This window comes from Crotalus tigris, unplaced genomic scaffold, assembly GCF_016545835.1.
Source record: "Crotalus tigris isolate CLP2741 ecotype Arizona unplaced genomic scaffold, ASM1654583v1 scf7180000020352.946698, whole genome shotgun sequence".
In the NCBI taxonomy this organism is placed as follows: Eukaryota; Metazoa; Chordata; class Lepidosauria; order Squamata; family Viperidae; genus Crotalus; species Crotalus tigris.
Window position 1 is genome coordinate 560,001 of NW_024097981.1, and position 15,306 is coordinate 575,306.

General features: G+C 42.9%; 1 protein-coding gene across 7 annotated transcripts in view; it reads right to left on the reverse strand.

Annotated features, from left to right (window-relative positions):
• The window catches only part of ADCYAP1R1 (ADCYAP receptor type I), a 98,806-nt gene extending 84,359 nt beyond the window's left edge, over nucleotides 1-14,447 (reverse strand). For all 7 annotated transcript variants that reach the window (XR_005559576.1, XM_039366770.1, XM_039366771.1 and 4 more), the window contains exon 1: nucleotides 13,818-14,447. The gene's annotated coding sequence lies outside the window, so the exon portion shown is untranslated. The remainder of the gene's footprint in view (nucleotides 1-13,817) is intronic.
• Nucleotides 14,448-15,306: the final 859 nt, after the last annotated feature.

Sequence of the window (15,306 nt, forward strand, 5' to 3'; positions counted from 1 at the left end):
ACCAAGGTAGTCCTCGAATTACGACCACATCTGAAATTGACATTTCTGCTGCCAAGCGGGACATTTGTTAAGTGAGTCCTGCCCCATTCTACGACCGTTCTTGCCACAGCTGTTAAGGGAATCATTGACTTTGCTTGTTAAAAGTTTGCCAAAGGAGATCACCTGACCCTGGGACACTGCAACCGTCATAAATATGAGTCAGTCAGAAAGTTGCAACAGTGGATCAAGTGACCCCGGGACACTGCAACTGTCATAAATAGGAGTCAGTTGCCAAGTGTCTGAATTTTGATCACGTGATCATATGGGAACACTGCAATGGTCGCAAGAGTGAAAAATGGTCATAAGTCATTTTAAGTGCCATTGTAATGTCAAACAGTCATTAAAGAAACTGTTGTAAGTTGAGGACCATTTGTACATGACTGGAAAGTCTGAAATGGTATAGGGCTTCCTGCCTGAGCAAGGGGTTGGACTAGAAGACCTCAAAGTTCCTCTTCTTCTTCTTCTTCTTCTTCTTCTTCTTCTTCTTCTTCTTCTTCTTCTTCTTCTTCTTCTTCTTCTTCTTCTTCTTCTTCTTTTTCTTCTTCTTCTTCTTCCTCTTCCTCTTCTTCTTCTTCTTCTTCTTCTTCTTATTATTATTATTATTATCCCCAACCCTACAGGTGAGCAATAGCACCCGACTCACAACCTTGAAGTTGCGTTGGCAAGTTCACACTCTGGTCACAATCTTTGTGTCTCTGTGCCTCATTCCTATTTCCAAATTTCTCATCCCTCACCTTAGGAAAACCAGACTGGAAGCAAACCATTCTCTGTGCATTGCAATTTTTTTATTTTTTATTTTAGCTATGTTTTTTTTATAATGATGGATGGTTTTAATCTCGTTTTTTCAACGCTTTAACGCTTTTATTTTGTAAGTCACTTGGAATCTCCTGATACGAAATGTGCAACAGACAAATTTCATAAATAAGTAAACACAGATGGTCCTTGATTTGCAACAACTCATTTAGTGACTGCTTGAAGTTACAATGGCACTGAAAAATGTGACTTATGCCCTTTTTTCACACTTATGACCGGTACAGCATCCCTGTGGACATGTGATCAAAATTCAGACGTTTGGTAACTGACCGGTATTTATGTCAGTTTATGGTGTCCTGGAGTCACGTGACTCCCCTTTTGAGACTTTTTGACCAGCCCACTCAATGGGGAAGTCAGATTCACTTAACAACCTGGTTCCTAATTTAAACAAGTTCAGTGATTCGCTTAACAATTGTGGCCAGAAAGATCGTCAAACAGAGCAAAACTCCTATAACAAATGCGTTACTTAACAACATGAATTTTGAGCTCAGTTGTGGTTGTAAATTGAGGACCGCCTGGAAATAAAATCCACAATTGATCCACAAAATCGTGGAGTTTTTATTTTTGGAGGTTAAATGCAAAAAAGAGAGAGAGAGAGAGAGAGAGAGAGAGAGTTGAAAGAAAGATAGAAATACAGGAGAGAGAGAGAGGGAGGGAGGGAGGGAGAGAGAGAGAGAGAGAGAGAGAGAGAGAGAAAGAGAGAGAGCTTTTTCTAGCAGTTCATCCTATTTGTTTCCAATCTGGAGTTCTCTATTTTTAAATCAGCTCGTAATATCAGCTGTTTCCCCACAGATGTTCTTTGCTTGAGAGTTGAGTTTGTGTTTGTCTTGTTGTGTGTGTGTGTGTGTGTGTGTGTGTGTGTGTGTGTGCATGCTAAATGCAGCCCCTGAATAGAGGCAATTACAGCACAATGGTTAGGGGGGGGGCTCCTGCCCTTCAGAGATGTGATGTTGGTGGCTTTGGAGGCAATTAATAAGATCGTCACGTCTGGGTGTGCAAAGCAGATGTGGAAGAGGAACACCCCTGGAGCGCCCTTCATGAAAAGGGCTACATCTCTTAAAGATATTTATTTGCTATATTTTCTTTTGCTTAAAAAGCATCCGCGCTAAGCAAACGGATGCGGTTTGAAATGCCAGAATCCTGATGATTAATCAGCTTGGGGTTTGTTTTGTTTTGTGTTGTTGGTTTTTTTTTTTTTTTGCAATCTTTATCAAATCAAAATCTCAGCATTTTACAGTCCTGCATCGGAGGCCAAAGTGTCCCTCTACAATTCTAAAGTGTCTATCGTGAAAAACAAGAGTTTTTGAGACAGTTTCCCAAAGCTTAAAAATTTCTTCTTTTTTTTTTGCCTCTGTTTTATCTCTGCAGCCACTGGATAAGAGAGGCCAAACAGAGAGAAAATAAAATGAGTACTGCACAATTTAATAGCCAAGCAGGGATTTGAACCTGGAGCTGATACTGTCTCAGCCAAAAGAACAAAGCTAAACATTTTATTAAATAGCCACTCGATGGGGGAAAAAAACAAACATTCGTTGTTCAAAAAGCAGAGTAGTAAACAAATGAAGAGGCAAATTGAGACCAGTCTCCCTAACGTGACAATATGCCTACCATGCCAGGATATATAAATTTGTCATAAAACGCAGAGTTCAGCTTAGATCAGCAACAAAGAACAGATCTTCCATATGCTGAAAATGTAATAGCAAACATAAAAACAGAATATGCGCCAATATGCTTGTGTGTTTTGATGATTTGCCTGGGTCAGCGTTTGTTATGTATCATTGCTTTGAGGGAGGGAGGGAGGGAGGAAGGAAGGAAAGAAGGAAGGAAAAGAAAGAGAAAGAAAAGGAGAGAGAGAAGGGAGAGAAAGAGAGGAAGGAAAAAAGACAGGAGGGAAAGAGGAAGAAAGGAAGCAGAAGGAAGGAAAATAAAGGAAGGAAGAAATAAAGGGGAGAGAGAGGGGAAAAGGAAAGAAAAGGAAGAAAGGAAGAAAGGAAGGAAAAAGGAAGATAGAAGAAAAGAAGGGGAAGAGAAAGGGAATGAAGAGATAGAAAAGAAGGAAACAATAGGAGGGAGAATAGAGTAGAGAGGGAGATAGAAAGGAAGGGGAAGAAAGAGGAGAGATAGAAAGGAAGCAGTAGGAAGGAGAATAGAGGAAGGAAGGAAGGAAGGAAGGAAGGAAGGAAGGAAGGAAGGAAGGAAGGAAGGAAGGAGAAAAAGAAATAAAGGAAGGGGAGAGAGAGGGAAGGGAGGAAAAAAGAGGAAAGGAAAGGAAGGAAGGAAGACAGAGGAAGAAAGGAAAGGGAAGAGAGAGGGAAGGGAGAGATAGAAAGAAAGGAAGCAGTAGGAAGCAGAATAGAGTAGGGAGGGAGGGAAGGAAGGAAGGAACGGAGGGAGATAGTGGAAGAAAGGACGGGGGAAGAAGGAAAGGAGAAAGGAAGCAATAGGAAGGAGAATAAAGAAAGAAAGAAAGAAAGAAAGAAAGAAAGAAAGAAAGAAAGAAAGAAAGAAAGAAAGAAAGAAAGAAAGAAGGAAGGAAGGGAGGGAGGGAGATAGAGGAAGAAAGGAAGGGGAATAGAGAGAGAAGGGAGAGATAGAAAGGAAGGAAGCAATAGGAAGGAGAATAAAGGAAGGAAGGAAGAAAAAGAAATAGAGGAAGGAAGAAAAGGGAAGAAAGGAAGGAAACAAAGATTGCCTGTAGGTTTATTTTCACAGCCATGATATTTTATTCTTCACTCAGCACTTTTTCACGCAATGTGACGAATGTTCTGCTTTAAAAAAACCACCCTTTGGAAAGCCGACATGTTTAGTAACTTCTCCCCAGCTTCAGAGGCTGGCCAGAGACTGCCTTGCTACCTGTTGGAGCTGCTAAAGGTAAAAGACGCATTGTGGATTTCCTTTAGGTCTCCCCTATCACAACCCTCTTCACAATCCATGCTCCCTATTGCACGGGTAGCCCTCAACTTAAAAGCGTTCATTTAGTGACCGTTCTAAAGTTGCAACAACACTGAAAAAGGAGACTTAAGGCCATTTTTCACACTTACGACCGCTGCAGCATTCCCCAGGGTCACAAAATTCGGACGCTTGGCAACTGGCTCACACTTATGATGGTCGCAGTGCACCGGAGTCGCATGATCCCCTTTTGCGACCTTCTGACACGCAAAGTCAATGGGGGAGAGCCTGATTCATTTAACAACCGTGTGACTGACTTAATAACTGCAGTGACTCACTTAATCACGGTGACAGCAATGGTGGTAAAATGGGGCCATGTTCACTTAACCAATGTCTCGCTTAGCAACAGAAATATTGGACTGAATTATGGTCAGAAAATGCCTCCCTCAGCAAAGGATGGAAGGACCATATTTGTATAATACGGTCCAGAATAATATAGAGTGAGTCTTCTGCTAAGCAGGGGGTTGGACTAGAAGACCTCCAAGGTCCCCTCCAACTGTTGTTCTGTGTCGTTCAGATGTGCAAAGTGTGCAATTCCTACGCAATTGGAGAATTGGGGAAATTAAAATCCTGACCCACTGGGAAGGGATTGGGTTCGAGTTCTGCGTGTTGCTGCTATTTGCGGCATCCGTGGTGCTGCTGACGCATGGTAAGATTTCTCTGTTGTGAACAAGGAGAGATTTGTGAGGGTTTGTTTTCTTTTTGTTAGCAGTAAATGGAAAGCGCTCGCTTCAAATGTCCTGTGGAGATTCTCCGTCTATCCGGGTCGTGGTTGTCCCAAAGGTGCTTTTTTAAGGGGCAGCTGGACTTTCTAGTTTTTATTCTTTTTTTTTTCACCCGATATATGCATATATTTGAATTAGACTGTGATGTTTCCCTGTGTCATATATGTGTGCATGTGGGGATATGCATAATGGTATGCATTATGGGTTTTTTTTAGAGCTGAATGCAACGAAATTTCATTTTAATGTATGCTGATTGGTGTACATTTAAAGTGACAATAAAGTTTCTATTCTGTTCTGTTCTATTCTATATCCTATTCTATATCCTATCCTATCCTATTTCCTATCCTATCCTATCCTATTCTATAATCTCCTATCCTATCCTATCCTATTTCCTATCCTATCCTATCCTATTCTATAATCTCCTATCCTATCCTATCCTATTTCCTATCCTATCCTATTCTATAATCTCCTATCCGATCCTATTTCCTATCCTATCCTATCCTATCCTATCCTATCCTATCCTATCCTATCCTATCCTATCCTATCCTATCCTATCCTATCCTATCCTATCCTATTCTATTATTTCTATTTCTGTTCTATTTTATTTCTATCCTATCCTATCCTATTTCCTATCCTATCCTATTATTTCTATTTCTGTTCTATTTTATTTCTATCCTATCCTATCCTATTTCCTATCCTATCCTATTTCCTTTCCTATCCTATCCTATTCTATTATTTCTATTTCTGTTCTATTTTATTTCTATCCTATCCTATCCTATCCTATCCTATTATTCTATTCTATTCTATTCTATTCTATATTCTACTTCATTATATTCTATTCTTATTTTCTATTCTGTTCCGTTCCATTCCATTCCATTCCATTCCATTCCATTCCATTCCATTCCATTCCATTCCATTCCATTCCATTCTATTCTATTCTATTCTATTCTATTCTATTCCATTCCATTCCATTCCATTCCATTCTATTCTATTCTATTCTGTTCCATTCTATTCTATTCTATTCTATTCTTCTGTTTCCATTCCATATTTTCTATTCTATTCTATCCTATCCTATTCTATAATCTCTCCTATTCTATATCTTATTATATCCTATCCTATCCTATCCTATTTCACTTCTCATCCAAGAAGCTTCTTCAGCTCTGACTGGATGGTGGGGAATGGAAGGATTTATACTCCTTGCAGACAGCTGGTCATTTGTCTTCTTTTAGAGAGTCGTTGGGGCCACCTGGAGGTTTAATCTGTGCCCTCAGGGTCCCCTGAGTGGTGCAAATGGGTGTGGAGCCTTACTGGAAGGACCGTGTTGTGGAGCTGTGCTTTCTGCAGGATGTAGAAGACAGGTGGAGGCTGTTGGGGATGAGTCTGTCTGGATCTCAAACTGAGGCGCGAATGGCTCCTGTGGTCTGCCATGTTTTCTGGAAATCTGTTCAGTCTCCTGCAAACATTTTAAGGGTGTCCATCCCAAAATGCACAGCTAAATGTCCACGGAGGTTCTCAGCCATCCAGGCCATGGTGGCCCCAAAGATGTTTATTTCAGGAGGCAGCTGGATTTTTCTCGTTCTTCAACCATCTCACTGCAGTTGTTAAATTAGCAACAGGGTTGTCAAGTGAATCTGGCTTCCCCATTTTATTTATTTATTTATTTATGAGACTTATATACCGCTTTAAGTGCAAGCACTCTCTAAGCGGTGTACACCAGTAAGCAATGTATATATATATATATATATATATATATATATATATATATATATATATATATATATATATATTACATTGCCCCCAACAATCTGGGTCCTCATTTTACCTACCTCGGAAGGATGGAAGGCTGAGTCAACCTTGAGCCGGTGAGATTTGAACCGCTGACCTGCTGAACACAGTCAGCTAAAGTGGCCTGCAGTACTGCACTCTAACTGCTGCGCCACCTCGGCTTTTCTTTGCTTCTCAACAGGTTGCAAAAGGGGATCACGTGACCCTGGGACACTGTGACCGTCATAAATATGGGTCAGTTGCCAAGCAGCTGAATTTTGATCCTGTGACCATGGGGGAATGTTGCAATGGTCGTAAGTGAAAAACAGTCCTAAGTCATTTTTTTCCAATGACGTTGTAATTCCGAATGGTCACTAAAGAAATTGTTGGAAGTCAAGGACTACGCCAGTTGCCAAGTATCCAAATTCTGACCCCTTGACCCCTTGGGCATGCTTCATCGGTTGACATCTTCTTAGTAAGAAAGGTCATAAAATAGGGCAAAACTCACTGAACAACTGTCTTACTTAGTAATGGAAACTTTAGGCTCAGTTGTGGTCATAAGGCGAGGACTACCTGGATTGTAAACTACATTTCCCAGTAGCTTTGTGTCAGTGTTTGTATGTGTGTGTGTGTGGGGGGGGGAGTGGACAGTTTTATCTAGTCCAATCCATCAGAAAGAGAAGGAAGGCTAGAAGCAAACATGATGTTTTTATGGCAATTAAAACCATCTTAAATCCACTCAAAATTTGGATACTTGGCAACTGGTGTGTATTTAGGACAACTGTGGGATCCCAGGATCAAGTGGTCACTATTTATGGCCTTTCCAGCTGCCTTTTAACAAGCAACATCAACAGAGGAAGCCAGATTCGCTTAGCGAACGTGATGTTTGGATTAACAACTGCAGTGGTTCGCATATCAACGAGGGCGGAAAACATCATAAAATCTGGCCTAAATCATTTAACAATCACCTTGCTTAGCAACATAAATTCCCGTCCCAAATGTAGCCGTAAGTCAAGGACCGCCTCGGTAGAAAGGCAGTCTTTAAGTCTTTCTAATTTGCAGATTGTCGCTAAGCCCAAATGAAGCACACGTAGTCCTCGACTTACGACCGTTTGCTTAGTGACTGAAGTTAGAGCAGCACTGAAAAGAATGGCTTCTGACCGTTTTTCACACTTATGACTGTTGCAGCCATCCCGGTGGTCACAGGATCAAAATTCAGACCCTTGGCAACTGACTCATATTTATGACAGTTGCAGTGTCCTGGTGTCACGTGATCTCTGTTTGACAAGCAAAGTCAACAACTGAGGCAAGAAAGATTGTAAAATGGGGCAAAACTCGCTTAACAACTGTCTCGCTTAGTGACATGCTGGTGGATGAGAAATAAGCAGAAATACACCTTAAAGAAGCCACTTTGGAGGCTGACAGAAAGAAACCCTTGGAATGAAAAAAAAAATCATATTTTCCAATGGATGGTCAGCCTGGCAAACATGGGTTTCTTATGTCAGAAAATACACCAAATATTTATGCTTAAGCATTGTCATGCCATCATGCAGCGGCAAGGAACCTCAGAGGTCATCAAGACCAACCCTTCCACATTGCAGGATTCGCTCCACAATTCTTGATACCTAACCAACCTTTATTGGAAAAAAACAGCAATGAAAAGCATTAAACTCCTTCAGGCTGCAATTATTCCCCCAGTTGATAGCTCTCTTAGTGCTTCACCTGTCTGACTCCTTAATTTCACAAACTCATGTATCTCCAGCTTAAATACATCTTTTTTTTTTTTTTTTTTTAAAAAGCTGTTATTTTTTTAAAAATGCAGTTTCCACTTTCAGGATTTTGTTCTGTTCTCTTTCCCAGGGATAGCAGCAGCTGCAAAACAGCTATACAAGGGGTCCTTGACTTACGGCCTCAACTAAGCCTCAACTTTCAGTGCTTTAGTGAGTTTTGCCCCATTTTACAGCCTTCCTTGCCACAGTTGTTAAATGAATCACTGCAGTTGTTAACTTAGTCACGTGGTTGTTAAGTGAATCTGACTTCCTGCTTGTCAGAAGATCGCAAAAGGGGATCATGTGACCCCAGGACAATGCAGCCGTCATAAATATGAGTCAGTGGCAGAGTGTCTGGATTTTTATCAGGTGACCATGAGGATGTTGCAACAGTCTCAAGAGTGAAAAATGGTCACTTTTTTCAGTGCCGTTGTAACTTTGAATGGTCACTAAATGAACTGTTTAAATTGAGGACTGCCTTCGTTCCATTCTACTCTGTTCTGTTATCTATTATCTATTACCTATTATCTATTGTTTATTATCTATTATCTATTGTTCTGTTCTGTTCTATATTCTGTTTTTTTTTTTTTTCTATTCTAGTCTATTCGGAAAAATAGGATAGCCACTTTCGTATGAGAACGCACAGAGCACTGAGGGAAGATCCGAAAATGTAAATGTTCTTCTAAATGTTGACACAGCAGTTACTGTAAGAGCAATTACAAATCATTAGAATAAATGTGAGCTAGCTGTGAAACTACAGCAGAACAGTGAAGGGAAAGGGAAAACCCACATACACACACACACACACACACATAAATATACGCAAGGATTATGCAATAGCCCACTGTTGGGACCTGCGATTCTGTAGGATTTGATTTATTGGGGGGGGGAGGCTCTAAATCAGAGATCCTAACTTGTCCTGGATAGCAAGAACATTCTGCCTAAAACAATGGTTGACGCATCCTGGTTACAGCAAAATATCTCCATGTAACACCATCATGTGTGCTGGATCCCAATAGACCAATGGTTCTCAATCTGTGGGTCGGGACCCCATTTGGGGTCGAACGACCATTTCACGGGGGTCGCCAAACAATGCAGTCCGCCATTTTTTCCCCCTTTTCCTTAGCTGTGCTACTCTCTTTTATTCTGTTGGCTTTTGAAAGCCAATAGAATACACTCTCTTGAATAGAGTCTCATTCTATTGGCTTTCAAAAACCAGTAGGAATTGTCCAGGCTGTCTCTGCCCTGCTGAGCCCACCAAAAGTCCCATTCTGCAAACGGTGCTGCACCAGTTGAGTAGTCCTCGACTTACGACCGGTTGAGTAGTCCTCGACTTACGACCGGTTAGGGGTTGCGGCATTAAAAAGGTTGAGAACCACTGCAATAGACAATAAAGTGTAATTCAAGGTGCTACTTATTAGATTTTTATTTTTTATTAGATTTATCCAACCTTTATTACTTTAGAATTAACTCTAAGCAGCCTAGAACATCCCTAATACTCCCCCTATTTTCCCCACAACAGCCCCCTGTGAGGTGGGTTGGGCTGAGAGAGAAGGACTGGCCCAAAGTCACCCAGCTGGTTTTCATGGCTAAGGCAGCGCTAGAAAACTCACTGCCTCCTGGTGATTGGCCCCAAATCACTCTGTTTTTGTGCTTAAGGCTGGATTAGAACTCACTGTCTCAAGGAGATTCGCCAAAATCCACCCAGCTGGCTCTTGTGCCTAAAGTGGGATTAGAACTCACCATGTCCTGATGATGGGCCTAAAGCCACACAGCCGACCTTCACGCCTAAGAACTAGAACTGTCACCCAGCCAGCTTTCACACCTATGGCAGGACTAGAACTCGCCCTCTCCTATGATTGGCTCTCATTCGTAAGCTCTCGTTCCTGGCTTTTGTGCCTAAGGCAAAACTAGAACTCCCCTGTCTCCTGGTGATTGGCCCAAAGTCACCCAGCTGGCTTTCATGCCTAAGGCGGGACTAGAACTCTCTGTCTCCTGGTGATTGGCCCAAAGTCACCCAGCTGGCTTTCATGCCTAAGGCGGGACTAGAACTCTCTGTCTCCTGGTGATTGGCCCAAAGTCACCCAGCCGGCTTTCATGCCTAAGGCGGGACTAGAACTCCCTGTCTCCTGGTGATTGGCCCAAAGTCACCCAGCCGGCTTTCATGCCTAAGGCGGGACTAGAACTCCCCTGTCTCCTGGTGATTGGCCCAAAGTCACCCAGCCGGCTTTCATGCCTAAGGCGGGACTAGAACTCCCCTGTCTCCTGGTGATTGGCCCAAAGTCACCCAGCCGGCTTTCATGCCTAAGGCGGGACTAGAACTCCCCTGTCTCCTGGTGATTGGCCCAAAGTCACCCAGCCGGCTTTCATGCCTAAGGCGGGACTAGAACTTCCCTGTCTCCTGGTGATTGGCCCAAAGTCACCCAGCTGGCTTTCATGCCTAAGGCGGGACTAGAACTCTCTGTCTCCTGGTGATTGGCCCAAAGTCACCCAGCTGGCTTTCATGCCTAAGGCGGGACTAGAACGGAAATGTTTGCCTCGATTGTGGTGGTAAATCAAGGACTACCTTTATTACAGCCACCCAGGTCCAGATGTGAGGAAACCTCTGCATTTAAATATTATTAAATATTAATAATAATAATAAAGTTTGAAGGAACCTTGGAGGTCATCTAGTCCAACCCCCTGCTCAGGCATGTAACCCTATACCATTTCGGACAAATGGTTGTCCAGTTTCTTCTTAAAGACTTCCAGTGTTGGAGCATTCACCACTTCTGGAGGCAGATTGTTCCACTGGTTAATCAGGAAGTTTCTCCTTAGTTCTAGATTGCTTCTCTCCTTGATCAGTTTCCATCCGTTGCTTCTTGTCCTGCCTTCAGGAGCCTTGGAGAATAGCTTGACTTCCTCTTCTTTGGGGCAGCCCCTGAGATACTGGAACACTACTATCATGTCCCCCCTCGTCCTTCTCTTCGTTAAATTAGACAGACCCAATTCCAGCAACCATTCCTTATATGCTTTAGCCTCCAGTCCCCTAATCATCTGTATTCTGTATTCGGGCAGGGGTGCAAATCAAAGCACCTTTAACATCACCGCAAAGGCCCAAATGTATGGTGGGTTTTTTTGCACTGTTTATTTTTTAGCAACTTAAGGGGAAACCTCTGTCTTCTCTGCCAAACTGCCATGAATAAAGTCCAGCTGCTCCCAGAACACAGAATAATGGGAGAAAAAATACTCCCTCTTTGACTGAATAGGTTAAAAGAGAAAGATAAAAGTGTAAAGTGTGACACACACAAACACCCAACCTCTTGATGTTCGGGACAACAACGTTCAAAATCACGTTATTCCATGTGTTCATCGGTTCCGGTTTATCCCTTGTATATTTAATTTTAAATTTTATTTCTTGACATTTCACATTAGGGCTTCAACGCTCTGTGGGTGAGTATTTGATTCGTTAGCTGCATTTTCTATTAGGATCGATAGATTTAGTTAGCCATATGCAGGTAGTCCTCAACCTATGACCACAATTGAGCCCAAAATTTTGGTGGTTAAGCAAGACATTTTTTTAGTGAGTTTTGCCCCATTTTATACCCTTTCTTGCCACTGTTGTTAAGTAGATCACCACAGTTAAGTTGGGAACACGGTTGTTAAGTGAATCCAGCTTCCCCCATTGACTTTGCTTTTCAGAAGGTCGCAAAAGGGGATCACGTGACCCCAGGACACCATCGTAAATGTGAGTCAGTTGCCAAGCATCTAAATTTTCATTATTTAACCATGGGAATGGTGCAACAGGCATAAGTGTGAAATAGTCATGTCATTTTTTTGTGCCATTGTAAATTCAAACGGTCGAGGACTACCTGTATTTGTTATCTTATGGATGCGTTCTCATGGTTTTCTTTTTCATTGTTCATTTTATTGTTCATATTTTATTTCTGTTTTGTACATACTCTTTTCTTTTCTTTCTTATTTTTCTAAGCCTGAGGGTTACTCTTTTGCTTTTAAATATATTTATCTTTATTATAGGTTTTTCTCCAGAGTTTGTACTTTCAACTTTGTGTATATTGTATCTTTTTTTGCTTTTAACATTATTGTTTGCATCCTTGCCTTCCTATGCTGGCCTATCACTGTAATTAAAATTACATTTTGTTTGTATGGTTTGTCACCTTGAGTCCTCCTTAATTGCAAAGGAACAAACATGTGCATTCAGAAATCGCTAACCCGGGTTAATTTGAGACCATGGTTTCAATTGTCTCACATCCAATGTCTAATCATTATAAACCTTTAATATGCTTTTATGCATAATTCACACAGCCTGACAAGGCTTATTAACTAGGTTAGGTAAATGCCTTGCAAAATAATCTTTGTTAACAGCCTATCAACACGGTGTGTTTATGGCCAGCAATAGCAAGATGCTGGTTTATAACTCAGTGTCTCCTGCAAATTGAGAAAGCAGGTTAATTCAACAACCGCGTGTTGTGTGAACATGGCCAATGAGACACAGCAGGTGACTCAACTCCTGTTTCTACCCAGCTGAGAATCCCTCCTATTCATTTGACCCAGTCTGGACAGGGGCAAGCCCGTGGACTCTTCTTTCACACAACCATTCACGTACACACCCAGAGCAAGCCAACTTATGAGTTTGCTGGTTTCAGCTCAATGGCTTTGTGGATTGGCACGAAGAGGGGGCCTGGGGGTGTGTGTGTGTGTGTGTGCGCAGGGGACTATTCACCAGCCATGTTGAGCTGAAATCAGACGTGAGATACATACCAACACAAGACAACGGGTCGTGCAAACCCATGGGGCTCCCCCCTCCCTCCCTCCCTCCCTCCCTCATTCCATCCATTTCTCCTCTTGTTATCCATCCCAATACATGCAAGATGAAATGATAGATAGATAGATAGATAGATAGATAGATAGATAGATAGATAGATAGATAGATAGATAGATAGATATAGAGGGAAAGCTAGAGAGATAGATAATGGATAGATAGGAGAGAGGATAGAGATAGATGATAGATAGATAGATAGATAGATAGATAGATAGATAGATAGATAGATAGATAGATAGATAGATATAGAGAGAAAGCTAGAGGAGAGATAGAGAGAGGATAGATAAGAGAGAGAGAGGATAGAGATAGATGATATAGATAGATAGATAATGATAAATATATATGATTGATAGAAAGATGATAAATAAATATGATAGATGTATGTGTGTGAGAGAGAGAAGGCTAGAGGAGAGATAAAGGGGGAGAAACAATGGATAGAAGAGAGGGAGAGGGAGAGAGAGAGAGAGAGAGAGAGAGAGAAAGGAGAGAGAGAATTATGTAGATAGATGAGAGAGGGACAGAGAAAGACAATGGATAGAAGAGAGGTGGGGAGAGAATGAGGAAGATAGGAGAGAGAGAGAGAGAGAGAGAGAGAGAGAGATGAGATGAGATGTTTCCTTGGCGCTGCTGGAAGGTGAACCTTGCGCCTCTAACGCGGGCGGGCAATCCCCGCGCAAGAATTCCACGCCAGCGAAGGAACCTCCGGCGGCGGCTACACGCCAAAGTCCCGCTGCACCACCGGGCGACTCGTGACCCCCTCCCCTTTGCCCCCTCTCTTTTTCAGCTCCCCCCCTTTTTTTCACCATCCTAATTGTGGCACACCCCGTTTTCTTCGGATCGCCCCCCAGCTGCGTCCAAAGCCCTCCTGCACTGAGCGTGCCGAAGCGACGGATTAAGGGTAAGGGGGGCGTTTAGAGAATGGGGAGGGGGCCTTACCATGGCAGTCCCGAAGATCTTCCTGGCCACGCCACGCGCGATCTGTCCGTCGGCTTCAACCTTCAGGAAGGTGAAAACGGTCGATTTGGGAAGGCGGGGGGGTCTCTTTTCCGAAAAGAACCCCCCTCCCCGAAAAAAAAATTCTTCTTTTTTAAGCCCAAAGGGAGGCTTGCGCTAAAGACCCAATCGAGACAGGACCGAAAGGAGAGGAAAAACCGGGATTTGGGGTGCTGAAGTCCTCGAGAGGAGAAACCTATTTTTCTTTCGCTCGAAAAAATAACAAATAATAGAAAAAAAAATCGAAGTGTCAGGCGCTCTTCTCTCCTCAATGCTGCCTAGCGCCTTGAAATGTGGGCTTGGGAGCTGTCCCACGCCCCTAGCCAATTTTCTCCCGCCCGGGAAGGCATCACAGATGGATGTGATGAGGAGAAAGGGAACCGGAGGTTTAAAAGAAATCTTTAAAAAAGAAGAAGAAATATTATAGTGGGGAGGACGCTACTCTAGCTTCGCCCTTTGGAAAAAGCTCTAATCCGGATACAGAGGGGGGAAGGACAAAAGATCCGCATCCGAAACAGCGTCGTGAGAACCACAGGAGCGAGTGTGATCCCAATCCGGCGCGTCCTGCAGAAAAATTCCCCAGGTTTTCCCTTCTCCCTCCCTCCTCCTGAGGGGCGGGGGGCGGCGGGAGGGGGTGGGCAGGAGCTGGGAGGAGTCTGCAGCCAATCACTTGGCGGGGCCAGAGCGCCAGAGCCAATGGAGAGAGGTGAGAGGCGTGGTCTCCTCTGAGTGCTTCTTTCAACCGAACCTTCGGTGGTTCTTCCGCGCAGAGAAGATGGGACATTGAGGTCTAGCCGCATGGGGAGTAAACTGAAGGAGGAAGATAGAAAAGCGAGGGGGGGAATCGAACGGAAGAGTCCCTAAAACAATAAGATCCCTTCTTTTGTAAAGAACTTGACCCTGAGTTCAAGATCTACCTTAACCGCGAAAGCCAGATGAATGTCTTTGGGTCTGTCACTTTGTTCCAGCCCTACCCACCTCAAAGGGTTGTTATGGGGGAAAGTAGAAGGAGGAAGGCACACTGGATATGTTCACTGTCCTGGGTTATTTGTAAAAAATAAAAGTACGGTTCAAAGACCATAAATAATCCTGATTTTCTGTATTTGGCACCCACAGCCCCCCTGTGAGGTTTTCATAAGCAAAGGAGTGCAGGGCAGTTCAGAGTAAATTGTTGCAGATAGATTTCCCTTGGACCTGGAGGCTTTTAAGCTGTTTTTCTCAACCTTGAAGATGTGCATATACTTCAATCCCCAGAATTCCTCAGCCAACTCTCAAGTTCTCAGGTTTGAGAAACAGTCTTCTTCATAGACTGCGCCTGGTGCTGGAGGTTCTAGTCTTACTCTCTTCTTAATTACCAGTGCTGTTGATAATTTGGCTGCTATTCAGCCTTTAGTGCTAGCTTCTGCCAAGTATATCTATATCTATATATATA